The sequence below is a fragment of the Ovis canadensis genome, chromosome 3 (genome assembly GCF_042477335.2).
Source record: "Ovis canadensis isolate MfBH-ARS-UI-01 breed Bighorn chromosome 3, ARS-UI_OviCan_v2, whole genome shotgun sequence".
NCBI lineage: Eukaryota > Metazoa > Chordata > Mammalia > Artiodactyla > Bovidae > Ovis > Ovis canadensis.
In genome coordinates, this window is record NC_091247.1 from 122645758 (window position 1) to 122663441 (window position 17684).

At 42.0% G+C, this 17684-nt stretch overlaps 1 protein-coding gene and 1 non-coding gene across 3 annotated transcripts in view; one reads left to right on the top strand and one right to left on the bottom strand.

The window, feature by feature from the left end:
* LIN7A (lin-7 homolog A, crumbs cell polarity complex component) overlaps positions 1-17684 on the bottom strand; it is a 157885-nt gene that overhangs the window by 131514 nt on the left and 8687 nt on the right. Inside the window, exon 1 of one of the 2 annotated variants that reach the window (XM_069584126.1) lies at positions 5917-6277. The exons of the other annotated variant lie outside the window; for it this stretch is intronic. The gene's annotated coding sequence lies outside the window, so the exon portion shown is untranslated. Of the gene's footprint in view, positions 1-5916; positions 6278-17684 lie in introns of those variants that run through there. 2 annotated transcript variants of the gene reach the window in all.
* TRNAC-ACA (transfer RNA cysteine (anticodon ACA)) lies at positions 6932-7003 on the top strand. The gene has a single exon. It is a non-coding gene; the product is annotated as a tRNA-Cys (tRNA).

The following is a 17684-nucleotide window of genomic DNA, read 5'->3' on the forward strand; positions in this document are numbered from 1 at the left end:
CTCCAGGATTATTTGACCACTACTTCTCTCCTGTAGATAGTAAGCTTCAGGAAAACAAGAACCATGAATTGTTTCTGTTCTTCTTTGCTGTCCATGCCCAGCTGAAGGCCGTTAACAAGGCAGGTACTCATTAAATACTCACTGAAAAAACAAACGAGAAAAATACATGTCCAGAGATGGAGGAAACATTTTGGAGTAGGGGTGACTTATATAACGTTATTCAACACACTGCTCAAAAAGACTGTTTCAGTGACTCTATAACCATAATTTAACTGCTGTATGCATGAAAATGTATCAGAAACATTTTCAACTGTAATTCTAAGGAAGTTCTAGGAGATGGAATTTGGAGGTCGGGATGCAGACTCTAAGCATGAGGAGTTAAGTTTAAACTTCACAAACATTTAATTGGATAAAAACAGATGCTGCAACTTCATATTAGATTAAAATAATATTTTCTTATCAGATGGAAAAAAATTTAATCCCATAGACCATTGCTAAGTCACTTCAGTCGTGTCCAACTCTGTGCAAGCCCACAGACGGCAGCCCATCAGGCTTCCCCATCCCTGGGATTCTCCAGGCAAGAACACTGGAGTGGGTGGCCATTTCCTTCTCCATAGATCATTAGACCATTAGATCCCCTTAAAATTATACCTGTACCTTTTCTAGTTCATGAGTCATTAGGATCTAATTGACCTCAAAACAAACAGGCAAATGCAATAAACTTGAAATGACTTGCTCAACAAGGTCTTGAATTTACAGGAAATAGCTGGGTTTTGTTCTATTTCAGAGAAAATTAAATAAGCTTAGCTTTGTTTTATCTTTTGAATAATATCCCAATACTTCTGAGTATGAATTCACATGTTTTAATGCAAAACAAGCTACTCTTACATTAAAAAGTTTAATTTGAAAGGCATTATTTTTCAAGTGTCATTAACATAAGCCACACCTGCCATAATTTACTGAGTAGTTTTATCTTTAATTATACATACACTGAATACCTTAATTCAGGTGCAAGAACATCATCACATTCTAATAATGCTTTAAAGAAATTTACTCATGACATTTATCAAGGATATCTTTAATGGGAAAGGAAAAAGATAAACATGTCTCTCTTAGGAATCCTTTTCTCCTACATGCATCTCAATGTCAACACTTATTACTGCATATAAATGAAGCAAAAGAAAGAGGAAATTGTGTAGGTTTATTAAGCTTGGATAGAGGTACGTTACTATTTTTATCTGACATTTCAATAACAGAATGCCAGTTCAAATGCCACAGAAGTCTGAAAGCAGTGGCTGAGAAAAACATATTGTTTACCTGAAAATCATTGTGTATTTAAAGGCATTATGTTCTTCTTATATATGGGATTAGATGATGTACTTAACATCAGACTGTCACAATCCAGGAACATTTTAAACTAAATTAGATATGAAATCAGTACAGCTATTTTTATCATGAACCATAGATTTCCTTTAAAAATACATTCTACAGGGAAAAAACAAATATATATATATATACACACACACACACACACAGTTGAACAGTTCTTAAAAGTTACTCAAGCCACTGTCCTGAGAAGTGCAAAAAGAAATCCTTTGAGTTGAACCACTATCATACCAGGCAATAAACTGTAAAATTCAAATAAGCATTTTAGGAATTCCAAAATATGAATAAGTGTTATTTCATTTCAAGAGAAAAAATACAGCCGTTTTGGTGGAAAAAAATCAGAACTTATTGTTTTTATTTGCAATTAAAATGTCAAATGTAAGAATTCACATGGCACAGAGTGAGTTGAAGAAAACACAGGTGCCTAATTCGCAAACTACAAAAAAAAAAAAAGTATAAAGATGACCATCTGGGGAGAGCTGGCTGACTTAATTTTCCTATGAGCTTACCGTCTGCTCCATATTTTTCTTCCAAACTCCACACTCTGACCTTGAAAATGCATCTCCATGTTTTGCTATGTGCACCTCCTTCTGAACATAAATGCAGGGAGATGCAATTATGCAGAGGATATTAATACAACAAAGGACATACTGTGTTGTATTTTATTTAATCTCAATTTTCTGAGTTTTTAAAGGTTTTATTTCTGATACTTTTTCAGCCTTTCACAACCATTCTATAAATTGTAAGTACCAACAGCATAGTTCTAGAGAATAAGTGTTTCTTTGAGAGCAGAGGTTCACAAGGAGGCAGACCAAAAGGCAGACCTGTGAGCACGTCAAGGAAAGGAGTCATAAACCTAGGAGAGTACTCCTTATATGGACATAATGGACAGATGACAAAGCTGAAAAAGTGAGGAATTTCCAGCTTATCACTATCCACCGACTACCCAAGTATGCAGGGGATTTTAACTGACATCCTTCAGGAGTTCTGAAAGAAGCATCACACTTTACTGACATGGGGGAATTAAAACGCTAAGAATGAAAACAGATTTTACATAGGTTACCTTTTTATATCTCAGTCTAAATACTGAAAATGATGCTTACTTTCAAGTACTTGCGGCTGCGTTTTTTCTAAAACTAGTCTTCTGCTGTACCCCACATTATTTTTCTGAAAAAAAAAAAAAGAAAGAAAACCTGCAGCTATACTTCTTCAGTATCCCTAATTCATGCTCTAATCATTTCAAGATTATCCTCGTGCACTGTACGCTACATGGTATCTGCGCTCCTAAAACTTGTTTCCAGCCTTCAACCAAGCCTTCCAGGTTAAAGCCCTAATTTAATTGTTGATTTACAATATTATATCCGTTTCAAGTGTGCTGCATAGTGTATTGCTACGCTTTTTCATTACAATCATGAAATGATTTTAGACAATGAAAGTATTCTTGGGGGAGAAGAACCCTAATTTACTCTTGGTTGTCTTCCAGCATCTTAAAGTTCACTAGGTGCTAAGCTAAGCTCATCAAAGCTGTGGACCCACATTTTCCCTTGACTTTTTCCTCTCCCATTTTCACCACCTATTAGTCAATAAGGCATGCCTATCATTATCTCTTCCTTCCTTTCCATTCTCAAAACTCCTTGTCAAATTCATGTAAGTTCATTCAGATTACAAAGGTAATACGATGACAGTCCAAAACTGTCAAACTGTTTCAAAGAATAGCAGGGTTCCTGGAATAGAGTTCCATGATCTGCATATTCCATACAACTTGTAGATTCACAAAGTATCTTAAAGGCTACATATCAAACAAACATCTTTCAAGTTTGTTTTAGCCTGATGTTTGGGAAACCCAATATTTCCTAATTCATTTTACCATGCAAAGTTTTTCAAAGAGCATCCAATAAAATCTTCCCGAGTTATGTTTGTAAAGCATTCATCTTCCCCATATATTAAATCTTTCAGCCAATTTTCAAACCAATAAATACACAGCTCAGATGATTTCACTTCCCTGCTCAAAAGTTTAAAAATTTTTTTAAAATTTTCCTTGCTCTAGATTACCCATCAAACAAAGCTAAGCGCCTCTCACTGCAACCTACATGTTTAATCGTATCTTTCATGACTTCACTCATCTCTGTAGTTCACTGTATGTCAAGCCTAGAATCTATTGTACTATAACTGCTTATCTTCAAACCAAATAAATGTGTTTCATCAAATAAATGTGTACCATCATTTAGCAATGAATCAGCCTTTCACACACAACTCTGATACTATGAACATCTCTTTTAAAGACTTAATGGTTTCTCTACTATGCTAAAAATATATTTCCTTTCTTGTCTCCATGATTCAAAAACTATACGCTAGATAAAGTTACCTGCACTGAATATTTTTAGCAAATTAATTTGTCATTATTGCACTGTTTTCCTAAAATAAAGGTGGTATGTGGTGTTTAGCATTAACTAAGCCAGATGAGAAATTGGTTAACTAGATGTGGAATGATCACATTATCTGTGATCACTTCATTTCTTAACCAGTGTCAAAAGACATATTCTTATCCAATTTAAAAAAAGTAACATCTCCTGAAAATACTTCTAAACCTTACAATTTTACAATTTTAACAGAAATGGTACTTACTGTTCAAGAAATAATTAGTTGTATATTTGCTTTTGGTTGGGCATAGGTACCAGGCAAAAAGCACTCAATAACATAGATGCAGTTGTTATCGGTGTAGTTCTTACTATTCTTACAGACACAGGAGTTCCAGATATGCTGAGTATTTTATCTCCTCTTAGCTACTACTATACTATTTCTCTGAAAGCAAAAGTTATCCAAAAAAGTTGTCCATACTGTCACTAACATCTCTCTTCTTATTCTCTCTTGAGCCAATACCAATGAAGCTTTTACCACTATTTCAACCACTATTTCAAACAAGTGTCAGGACCATCAGTGACCTTCACACTGCTAACCACAATGGTCAATTCTCGGACAATGTCTTACTTCACCTGTTATTAATACCATTTCACATAGATAAATCTTTCCATCTTCTTAAAAGATTTCATTTACTTGGCTTCTGATCACCTCTCTCTAGTTTTCCTCCCTGGCTGGTGCTTCCACATCTTCCCAACCTTTAAGTGTTATAATTACCCAGAGCTGAGTCATCAAACATCACATCTTTGCATCCTCCATATGGCTTTCAGTTCAGTTGCTCAGTCGTGTCCGACTCTCTGTGACCCCATGGACTGCAGCACACCAGGCTTCCCGGTCCATCACCAACTCCTGAAGCTTACTCAAACTCATGTCCACTGAGTCGGTGATGCCATCCAACCATCTCATCCTCTGTTGGCCCCTTCTCCTCCCGCCTTCAATCTTTCACAGCATCAGGGTCTTTTCAAATGAGTCAGTTCTTCACGTCAGGTGGCCAAAGTATTGGAATTTAAGCTTCAACATCAGTCCTTCCAATGAATATTCAGGACTGAGTTCCTTTAGGATGTACTGGTTAGATCTCCTTGCAGTCCAAGGGACTCTCAAGAGTCTTCTCCAATACCACGCTCAAAAGCATCAATTCTTTGGTGCTCAGCTTTCTCTATAGTCCAACTCTCACATCCATACATGACTACTGGAAAAACGATAGCCTTGACCAGACGGTCCCCAGACAGCTTTAAATACCATCTGCTGCTGCTGGTGCTAAGTCACTTCAGTCGTGTCCGACTCTGTGTGACCCCATAGACAGCAGCCCACCAGGCTTCCCCGTCCCTGGGATTCTCAAGGCGAAATACCATTTCTATGTTGATAATTCTCATATTTGCATCTCCATCCTGGCCTCTTCTCTTGAGCTCCAGAGTTTTCTATGCATCTGCCAATTCAAACTCTCCAATGGAGTGTCTAATAGATATCTCTGCAAGTCCAAACTTGGTATTTCTCCTGGACGTTGTAACCCCTTCCCTTCAGAGTCTTTTCAATCTCAGGTGAAATGGCATCTTGTCTGATTCTCAAACCAAACACCTGATTCTCTATTAACCGCGCTGTTTCTCCTACACCTTATACTCAATCAAGCCTTCATCAAATCCTACTGGCTAAGTCTTCCTAGCAAGTCCAGAATTTGACCACTTATCACTACCTTTCCTGTTACTACCCAGATCTGAACCCCCTTCATCTTTGATATGGACGGATTCTTTTAATTACTTTCTAATCTCCCTGTCTTTTACCCCTACTGTCAACACAGCTGCGAGAGCCCGTTCAAACTAAAAACCCTACCACCTGTAGCTTTATCATTTTAAGAATAAAAGTCAAAGTCCTCAAAACAGTAGGCGTCAGGCTCCGCTGGGCTGAGGGCCCGTGGCCCCCCTCAGGCTCCGCTGGGCGGAGGGCCCGTGGCCCCCCTCAGGCTCCGCTGGGCGGAGGGCCCGTGGCCTCCCTCAGGCTCCTCGGGGCGGAGGGCCCGTGGCCTCCCTCAGGCTCCTCGGGGCGGAGGGCCCGTGCTCGGGGTGGAGGGCCCGTGGCCTCCCTCAGGCTCCTCGGGGCAGAGGGCCCGTGGCCTACCTGCAGCGCTGGCTCCGGAGCTCGTCCACGCCACAGTCTAACCTGAGGCGGCCAGACGGCCCTCAGCGGCCGCAGTCCCCCCGCATGGCGGCGGGTTACCTACAGCACCTGCGTGCTGACCGGGCGGCCTGGGACCCTGCCCCGACCGCGCTGGCAGCTCTGGAAACTGCTGCGTGCAGACCTTCTGCCGCGGGGGCTGGGCTGGGCTGGACCAACCAAACTGTTCCTCAAAAAGATGGGCGCCACCAGGCTGGGCCCGGGACCCCAGACCGATGCGAAGCCCCTCTAGTCTGTGCGCGGGCCCACCGGCCGGGAGGCTAGGCCTGCCGGCGCCGAGAATCCCGGCTCCCAGCCTCGGGCCGCACTTCCGGGAGCGGCCTGGCGCCGCCTCGCGGCTGCTCCTGGAGCTACAGCTGGCTTTCCGAGGACTCCCCACGCAGAAGCCACAACCTGCGCCTCCCCCCTCCGCCCTGCCCGCCTCAGACGTAACTGTGACAAGTAAAACGACCCCACTTGTCCGAGTGCGAGTTCGTGCTCAGTCGTGTCCGACTCTTTGCGACCCCATGGGCTGTGACCCGCCAGCCCTGGAGTGGGTTGCCATTTCCTCCTCCAGCGCATCTTTCCCACCCCAAGATGGAACCCAGGTCTCTTGCATTACAGGCAGATTCTTTACCATCTGAGCCGCCAGGGAAGCCCCCTCACCCCCCGCCCTCCGCCCCCCCCAAAAAACTGGAGACCCGAAAGTCTCTTTATCTTCATCGCCTTCTACCCTTCCCGTTGTTGACTCTGCTCCAGGCATACCAGGCCTCAGTGCTTTTCCTAAGATACTTTCAGAACATTATTCATTCAAGGCCTTTACCCTTGCCGTTTCCCCTGGGCTACTTTTCTCCATTTATCCTCAGGGAAAACTCCTTATTTACTAATATCTAACGCAGGAGGACTTCGCCGGATCTACCCCTAGTTTCCTTGCCCTATGTTTCTTCAGATGACTTAAAATTATAGAAAGTATTGAGCTTCCCTGGTGGCTCAGATGGTAAAGCGTCTGCTTACAATGCAGGAGACCCAGGTTCGATCCCTGGGTTGGGAAGATCTCCTGGAGAAGCAAACGGCAACCCACTCCAGTACTCTTGCCTGGAGAATCCCACGGACGGAGGAGGCTGGTAGGCTACAGTCCATGGGGTCGCAAAGAGTCGGACACGACTGAGCGACTTCACTCTTCACGGTGTACTCGTTTGTCTTGTCCGCCCTCCACCCTCACCTCACTAGAATATATGCTTCACAAGAGTTGAAATTATGTCTGTTTACTGCTGTATCCCCAGGACCTAGAACAGGAGTTAAGGCTTAGTAGGCACTCAAGAAATACTGGAGTGAGTATCTGATTGAATTTACAAAAGAAGGGCTCCCCAGATACCTCAAATGTAAAGAATCCTCCTGCCAATGCAGGAGATGCAATAGACGCAGGTTCAATTCCTGGGTCGGGAAGATCCCCTGGAGTAGGAAATGGCAACCCACTCCAGTATTCTTGCCTGGAAAAGCCCATGGACAGAGGAGCCTGAAAGGCTACAGCCCATGGGGCCACAATGAGTTAGACACAACTGAGCGACTGAACACACACACACAGAAGGGCCATAAACTGCTAAGGAAGCATAAAACAGAGGGAACCAAACTAGTCTCAGAGAGCAAGAAAAGACTCTTTGCGGAATCTGAAACCCAAATGCTAAAAAGACAAGTAGGAATTTGCCAAGAAAAGGGAGGAAGAAGAAGGGAAAGTTTCTCCCCACAAAGAGAACAATGCTAAGACTCTGAGTTTGGTTATTCAACAAACATTCATTAAACACCTGCAATGTGCCAGGCTGTGTTCTAGGCATTTGGGACATATATAGCAAAAAGGAAAAGCCATACACAAATTACTTTGGCATATGGTCAGTTCATAAAATCAAGAACATATTAAGATATATTTAAAATGTTGGAAAATGATAAGCCACCAAAGAGTTTAATGCAAAGAGTGACATGATCACTTTCACATTTCAGAAAATCAAAACTAAACATAAAGCTTACCCCCAGTTCCTGGCTGTTTTGATACTTAACCAACAATAACTTCCATTCAGGTTCCACAGTCATTTCTAATATAAGGCTATAGTATCAGATAAAGCAAAACAGGGCTAATTTTCCTATATGTAAATTGTTTAAATGGTCTCATAAATGGAAATTCTCAAGTTTTTCAAAACTGTAATATAATTTAATGTCATTTTATTTTTTAAAAGTCTTCTCTCTTAGCATACTTACTATTTTTCAGTGTCATGTTCTTTCCTTATAAGTTCTATTTTTTAGAGTGCACTTTTAAATCATTATGAATATGTTTATGGTCTCTTTCTGATTTCTTCTATATTTCTCATTCTTCTCTATGAATCTGTTCCTTCTGCACAAAACACAGAACTTACTCACCCCCTGACTTGTCAGCACTGACTCACTCCTACTCCTCATTTGTTTCTAATGTTTATTTGTGAGCTCCCATTTGGCAGGGATTATTTCTTCTTTGAGAAAGCAGTGTAACTGGATGTTTCTTAAGAGTGCTTTCATTTTACTTCCTCTAATCTGTCCTAGGCTTAGATGAATTTTATCTAAGTTCCGTGAGAGAAAGTGTTCTGAACTAACTCAGTGGTATATATTCAGACTCCAAGCTAAGTAATACAGTTTAGGGTATGGGTATAATGAAAATTTAACATATTCCCTCCAGTACCTGCCTTGTCCCTAGCCATGGGGCTTATTTCTCAGTCTGTGACCACTTGGCATCCACTTCATCTCCCTCTGTCCTCATCTGCCAAGATGTCAGCTCGATATCACTGCCTTTCCAGCCTTCGCTTCCCCTTTCATTCCTGGCACCTGGAGATTACGCTTTCTCACTTGCAGTCCAAACTATAGAGAGTTTTTTAATTGTTAGATTTTTATCTGGCACATCTTGATGTTTGTAATGGGAGAGGTTCTGTGTTAGCTCAGTCTGCCATACTACGGATTCACCCAAATTAGTCCCTAAATAGAACTTTAATTTGAAATGTGAGCAACAACATAAAGACAGTCTGCCTAACCAAATAGTTGCTCAGATGTGCAAATAAATACCAAATATTAACCAAGCTGCAAAAATGCTTTCAAAGTCTGTCTCCCCAACTGGGAATACACTTTCTTACTCAGTTAGGTTAGTGTGAATTACAGCTCACATAAGGATGAGTTAACTTTGCACAACAGTAATAGTCACTGACTCGATGGACGTGAGTCTGAGTGAACTCCGGGAGTTGGTGATGGACAGGGAGGCCTGGCGTGCTGCGATTCATGGGGTCGCAAAGAGTCAGACACGACTGAGCGACTGAACTGAACTGAACTGAACTGAAGAGTAAAAGGTTTCTATAAACCCATCCAAGCGGAGAGGGAAGGTGAGCCAGGCTCACAGAGCATGGCAGGAGAGACACTAGGTGCCATACAAGTGGGGAAAGAGAATTAGCTAAAATGTTTAGCTGATTGAGGAAAGTCCAAACATGAGCTAATATGACAATATAAAACCCCTGGGAGTGGCAAATAATTCCAGACCTTTTTTTCAAGATTTTTTTTTTTTAATGTGGGGCATTTTTCAAGTCTTTATTGAATTTGTTACAATAATATTTCTATTTTATATTTTGGTTTTTTGGCTGTGAGGCATGTGGGATCTTAGGTCCCTGACCAGGGATCAAACTGGCAACCCCCCCCCCACTTTGGAAGGCAAAATCTCAACCATTGGACCACCAGGGAAGTCTCTCACATGCTTTTTTCACAAACGTTTACTAGGAGCTGATGAGAAAGAATGGATCACAGTTGGAGTAAAAGTAAAAACCCATTACAGCTAGGAGACAGAAAACACTTCTACCCTAAGGTGGGGGCTTCCCAGGTGTCTCAGTGATAAAGAATCCTCCTGCCAATGCAGGATATTCAGTCCGATCCCTGGGTTGGGAAGATCCCCTGGAGGAGGAAATGGCAGTACTCCCCCAGTATACTCCAGTATTCTTGCCTGGGAAATCCCATGGACAGAGGAGCCTGGCAGGCTATAGTTCATGGGGTCTCAAGGAGTTGGACACAGTTGAGCATGCATACATGCACCCACCCCAGGGTGGAGTGAGAGGGAGGCAGGAAAGAGTGCTAACTCTGCGATCTTATACCGGTATTACAAGCAGTCCTCTACCACTGAAGAAGGGACAGGGAACTCTCCCACCAAGACCTTCCAAGGATGAGGGAAAGGTTTAGTCTGGTAGGCCAGGAAGAGACAGGATCACTGAGAAAGTCCATTCCTGAAACTCAGGAACAGGGTCGTCCTGAGACCAAGGCCAGGCTGGGACAACAGAGAACCTCCTTTGTCTCCTCCACCCCCTTACCAGGCTAGCAAGTACCAAGAATCGAGCAACAGTAGTCTACCTCTGGGGGATTGGAGAGAGCAAAGAGCAAGAACCATCTGGGACACTGTGTACAAGGAAGACTGCAAGCTGAGGGTCAAGCAACTCAAATGGTTAAACGGAATGCAAACATAAAAGCCATTCTCTCTTTCCTGTTTCTTTAATGCTCTGAAAGGTTGGCAGGCATTGTCTGTAAAGAGCCTGAGAGTAAATAGTAGTAGCTTTACAGACCGAATGGTCTCTGTTGCAACTATTCAACTCTGCCCCTGTCGCCGGAAAGCAGCCATAGACAAATGAATGAGCATGGCTGTGTTCCAATAAAACTTTACTTATAAACATGGAGATCTAAATTTAATACAACGGTCACGTGTCACAAAATATTTTTATTTTTTATATTTCCAACCATTTTAAAATAATGTAAAAAAGAAACCGTTTTTAGCTCACAGGCTGAATTTGGTTTGGGGTCTATAACCAAGCCCTGGTTCAAAGCACGATTAGTAGCATTGACTTTTGCTTTTATGGCACAGAAATAGCAATAGCATAAAAGCCAAGAGGAAGCAGCCGGAAGTATATTAAGGAAGGCTGTGACAAGTTAAAGACACATACTGTCAACTCTACCCCCCAACATTAAAAGACTTACAGCAAAAAGCCCTTCCCTTCTCCAGGGGATCTTCCCAACCCAGGTATAGAACCCAGGTCTTCCACATTGTGGGCAGATTCTTTACCATCTGAGCCACAAAGTAAGCCCAAGAATACTGGAGTGGGTAGCCTATCCCTTTTCCAGCAGATCTTCCTGACCCAGAAACTGAACCGGAGTCTCCTGCATTACAGGCGGATTCTTTACCAACTGAGCTATTAGGGAAGCCCAAAATAAGCAAAGGCTTATGGTAAATGTTAGATCAGCAAAATACTATTTGAATGTAACATGCTTAGTTACAGCTCCTTTACATTTGGAAAAGGCATAATTTACAAACAGAAAATTTCACCTTGAAAGATACCCAAGAGAAACCTGTAAGAAAAAAATAATTAAATGTATTCAAATAATTCAATGTATTTGAAAACAATGGAGAACAATCCAAGAAAAGAAGCTTTGAAAACATGTTAGAACTTGTAAGACAAAGATTTCTTTCTTTTTGGCTGTTCTGTGTGGCATGTGGGATCTTAGTTCCCCGACAAGGAATCGAACCTGCATCCCCTGTGCTGGAAGCTCAAGTCCTAACTACTGGCCTGCGAGGGAAGTCCCAAGACAAAGATTTCTAAACCCACTGAGTGGGGGGGGGATAAAACTAAGCAGGAAATTATGCATACTTCAGTGTATATCTGTGTACAGCTAATCTTCAGTTCAGTTCAGTCGCTCAGTCGTATCCGACTTTTTGCGACCCCATGAATCCCAGCACGCCAGGCCTCCCTGTCCATCACCAACTCCCAGAGTTCACTCAGACTCACGTCCATCGAGTCAGTGATGCCATCCAGCCAATCTCATCCTCTGTCGTCCCCTTCTCCTCCTGCCCCCAATCCCTCCCAGCATCAGAGTCTTTTCCAATGAGTCAACTCTTCTCATGAGGTGGCCAAAGTATTGGAGTTTCAGCTTTAGCATCATTCCTTCCAAAGAAATCCCACCCACTGCTAATTTATTCAGCTACTTAGGATAGAGTATTGTTGAGGCCAAGATCATGTGATGAGTGTTACAATGTCTTAGCCTAAATTGCTATAACAAACTACCATAGCCTAGGTGGCTTAAAACACAGACCTTTTTTTTTCTCACAGTTCTGGAGGCTGGGGAGTTCAAGATCAAGGTGCCAGCAAATTCAGCTTCTGGTGAGAATCCCTTCCCAGCTTGCAGCCATCTGCCTCCTAGATGTATACACACTCACACAGCAAGGACAGGGAGAGCCCTAGCACTCTAGACGTGGTTAGATAGTATCACTGACTCAATGGACTTGAATTTGATCAAACTCTGGGAGACAGTGGAAGACAGAGGAGTCTGGTGTGCTACAGTCCATGGAGTCACAAAGAGTTGGACGCGAAACCTGGCAACTGAACAACAACAGTCTCATCATGACCCCCACCCTCATGACCTCATCTAGCCCTAATTATTGCCTAAAGGTGCCACCTCCAAACTATACTGGGGCTTAGGACTTCAACATACGAATGAGAAAGGGAGAGACAAAAGCCTGCAGCCCATAGCATATACAATCTTAATATTTTGCTACACGAAGTTATCATTTGGATGCCAAACTGTCAATACTTAGAAAATGTAAGTCATAAGAAGAAATGAGTGTCTGTATCATCCAGAATACCTTATTTATCCAGAGGTGTGTGTCTGTCAACCTCAACAGACTGAAACAAGTCTGAAAAGCTGGTGGGATGCAGAATTCCCCTTTGAGCCATGCAAATAAAATCGCATCATTCCTGGTGTACTGCTTTACTTATTTTATCTTCCACTATATTTTTACAAAAACTTCATTTTCCAGAGAACATTTGCTGTACCCAGAAAAAAGACGGAAATAAATCCTCTATTTTCAGGTGGAAAATGGTTTAAAAATGAACAATTTTGGCCTAAGGGAGTAATTTTCAGTTACCTCACAGGAGGTTTGCTTAGGTGCTAGACAAATACGGCATAGCTTGGGCCACTGAAACACATGTTAAAACCCCAAGGCATTTAGTTTAATGGTCATAGGTAAGCATAGTGTGTTTATACCCTTCAGGATATTTAAAGCCAATCTTGAAGGAAGAAAAAGAAGTCACAATTTTTCTTTTTGTGCCTGAAAAGTCAGCTTGTGCTGGACTTGTTCCACTTAAAGGAAAAGATTGTACGGAAAGGGACCTGGGGCCCTGTTATCACTTTTTCAGCTCCCTCTGTGAGCCTGTCAACACTCCAAGTCTGTGAAGAAGTTTCACCTGTGCATGAAGGATCACTGAAAGAAAATCCGAATGTCACAGTCGTGATGTCTTGGTTCGTTGGCACAGCATGGAAAGAAGGACCAGAATGTGGCTAGTACTTTCTTATAATTTCATATATTGGCATTCTCATCTTTTGTACTAAGAAAGTACTAAACATGATTAATAGTAAGCACAACCATGTGTGAAACACCTGCTTATTTCAAGTAATTATGCTAGACTTTTAAAATATATCACAATTAGTCTTTACCAACATTAGTATTATGTCCCTCCTGTAAGCTTTGAGTTTCCCTTCTGTCTGGACAATGGACTCTCCTGGTGGTACCTCCTACCCGTCTGTCTGCTCTCTGAAGCCTCTGCAAGCACCTCTGTGCCTGCCATGCCTTACAAGTTCAAGTTCCCCAAGACTTTTTACAGACCCTGTTATAGACCCGTGCACTTGCTCTCCGCAGTGCAGCATAGTCGTTAGGCTCAAGGCCTCAATATCAACCAGCCTGAGTTCCAATCCCTTTATTTAGCTTCTTTCTGCCTCAATTCCTACGTCTTCAAAATACTAATAGCACCGACACCAGAGATTTGTTTTCAGGCCTAACTGAAATGAAATATGAAAACCTCTAAGCACAATGCCTGGCATGAAGTAAATACTCAACATGTGTGAGCTGTTGCTAAAATACTCAAACTATGGTATCATAAATTACCTGATAATGTCTGTATTCCCTGGGCTGCACACTCTACCCCTAGCCTCGGACTCACTGGCACGTGCCAGATTCTCCTTCTGTCTTGCATGGCTAAGCGAGGGAAGAACCGAAGGAATGCATCACCATACAAAGTGGGCATCACAATCGCTATATTAAGGATGAGAGAAATAGAATGTGGAGAGAGTAAGCAGTATTCTAAACTCCCACAGATAGTAAGTGGCAGAACTGCAATTCAAATCCATATGTGTCTAAATCTGAAGCTTGTGCACTTTACATTTATTGCACTGGGAAAAATCCATGCCCTGGGGAGAAGGGGGTGGGGAATAATCAATCAGCGTTGAGCAGCTTATTTAATAGTTTGAATTGGTGGTGGTCTAAGCACTTAAATACATTTTCTCACTTTTACAGTAAATTTAGGAGGAAGACACTACTATTATTTGCAACTTCATAGATGAAAAGTAAAGGAAAGAGAGAAGATTTTAACAGGCTAAGGTTACAGAGCAAAGGAAGGGGCAGGCAGGTATAGGCAGGATTTGGACCCAGATGTCCGGATCTAGCGCTCACGCCCCTGACTGGCGCCTGTATGCCTCTCTCAGCATCATGGGATGCTTCACAATTAAACAGCACTAAACAAGAGTCAGAGAGTCACTCTTGGTTACATATTCCACAGTCAACTGTTTAATTATTTATTTTTAGCTTTTTAAAAATAGCCGATTGGAGTACAGCTGATAAACAATGTGTTGATAGGTTCAGGTGAACAGCAAAGGGACGCGCCCATACATGTACATACATCCATTCTCCTCCAAAGTCCCCTCCCATCCAGGCTGTCACATACTACTGAGCAGAGTTTCATGGGCTATACAGTAGGACCTTGTTGGTTATCCGTTTTAAACACAGCACTGCATACCTGTCCATCCCAAACTTCCTAACTATCCCTTCATCCCACTCTTCTCCCCTGGAAACCATAAGTTTGTTCTCTGAGTCTGTGAATCTGTTTTTGTTTTGTAAATAAGTGCATTTGTTTCATTTCTTTTGAGTTTCATCATATAAGGGATGTCCAACGATACTTCTCTATCTGACTGACGTCAGTCAGTATGAGGATCTCACGGTCCATCCATGTTACTCTTCTTTTGATATCTGAAGATAAATAGAATAAAATAAAACCCCCACACATCTACAATAATTCTGGTCCATGTCCTTAACAATTACTGAATCTTAAAAGTCCATCTATAACAACTTTTCCAATTTGTCATTCAACTTTTGCCTGTACTTTTCCAGTAATCCAGTAATAGGATGTTCATGAATTCCCGGAAGGCACCTGTTCTAATTTTAAACAGAATAAATGCAGGAAATTTTTTCCTGAATAAAAATTCTGTCATCTTGTATCCTTTGGTAACTTGCCTAGGTTTATCCCCTGAAGCTAGGCGGTACTTGAATGAAAAAAATAATAATTTATTCAGCACACCTTTGAGCACTTATCTTTCAGGCACTGTGATAGGCAATGCATACACAAAGATGAATATAAATAACTTATGCTGCTAGGGTGACAGTAATGTAAATGAAATTTTTCTATATTGTGTAGTACAGTTATGAAAAAATAATGTTACAGAAGCATCAAGAAAGAAGTGATTGGGGGAAAGAGGTAGCTGAAAAATTAGTAATTGTACAGGAAACTTTTTATTTTGACCTCCAGGCATCTCCAAGTGCTTCTTGCTTCTACAGAATACCAAAATAAACATGGTCTCTGCCTCTTAAGTGAATAATGCAAAGAAATAAGCAAAACAATGGAATGGGAAAGACTAGTTGTCTCTCCAAGAAAATTAGAGATACAACGGGAACATTTCATGCAAAAATGGGTACAATAAAGGAAAGAAATGGTAAGGACCTAACAGAAGTAGAAGAGATTAAGAAGAGGTGGCAAGACTACACAGGAGTACTGTGCAAAAGAGTCTTCATGACCCAGACAACCACGATGGTGTGTTCACTCACCTAGAGTCAGACATCCTGGAGTGTGCAGTCAAGTGGGCCTTAGGGAGCATCACTACGAGCAAAAATAGTGGAGGTGCTAGAATACCAGCTGAGCTGTTTCAAATCTTAAAAGATGATGCTGTGAAAGTGTTGCACTCAATATGCCAGCAAATTTGGAAAACTCAGCAGTGACCACAGGACTGGAAAAGGTCAGTTTTCATTCCAATCCCAAAGAAGGGCAATGCCAAAAAATGTACAAACCACCATACAGCTGTATTCATTTCCCATGCTAGCAAGGTAATACTCAAAATCCTTTAGGCTAGGCTTCAACAATATGTGAACTGAGAACGTCCAGATGTACAAGCTGGATTCAGATGAGGCAGAGGAACCAGAGATCAAATTGGAAACATCTGTTGGATCATATAAAAAGCAAGAAAATTCCAGAAAAACATCCACCACTTCACACTAAAGCCTTTAACTGCGTGGATCACAACAAACTGTGGAAAACTGTTAAAGAGATGGAAATACCAGACCACCTTATCTGCCTCCTGAGAAACCTGCATGCAGGTCAAGAAGCGAGAGTCAGAATCAGACATGGAACAACAGACTGGTTCCAAATAGGAAAAGGAGTACGTCAAGGCTGTATATTGTCACCCTGCTTATTTAACTTATATGCAGAGTACAAAATGCAAAATGCTGGGCTGGATGAAGCACAAGCTGGAATCAAGATTGCCAGGAGAAATATCAATAAGCTCAGAAATGTAGATGATACCCCTTATGGCAGAAAGGGAAGAGGAACTAAAGAGCTTCTTGATGAAGGTGAAAGTGAAAAAGCTGGCTTAAAACTCAACATTCAAAAAACGAAGGTCATGGCATCCAGTCCCATCGCTTCATGGCAAATAGGGAAAAAATGGAAACAGTGACAGACTGTTTTCTTAAAATCACTGTGGACAGTGACTGCAGCCATGAAAGAAAAGATGCTTGCTCCTTGGAAGAAAAGCTGTGACAATCTAGGGAGCATATTAGAAAGCAGAGACATCACTTTTCCAACAAAGGCCCATATAGTCAAAGCTATGGTTTTTCCAATAGTCATATACAGATGTGAGAGTTGGACCATAAAGAAGGTTGAGTGCTGAAGAATTGATGCTTTTGAAAAACTATGGCACTGAAGAAGACTCTTGAGAGTCCCTTGGACAGTGAGGAGATCAAACCTGTCAATCCTAAAGGAAATCAACCCTGAATATTCATTGGAAGGACTGATGCTGAAGCGGAAACTCCAATACCTTGGCCACCTGATGAGAAGAGCCAACTCATTGTAAATAAGACCTTGATGCTGGGAAAGACTGAGGGCATGAGGAGAAAGGGGTGACAGAGGATGGGATGGCTGGATGGCATCACTGACTCAATGGACATGAGTTTGCACAAACTCCAGGAGATAGCATGGAGAACCATCCACGGATGGGGAAGCCGGGCGTGTTATAGTCCATGGGGTCACAAAGATTAGGAAATGACTCAGCAACTGAACAACAACTGCCTTTTGGTACCGTATGCTTGAAGATAACAAACCTTATCTGGCCCTGCCTCCTGGCAGTATGGCAGGAGTACAGATGACCCTCCATATTTGGAGGTTCAGCGTCTGCGGATTCAGCTGGGTTGAATCACAGATGAGTTGCTTGAATCTTGGAATGCAGAACATAAGGGCCTAGGGATACAAATGATCAACTGTACCACACCTTTTTATATACAGGACTAGAGCACCCAAGGATTTTGTTATCTGCAGGCAGTC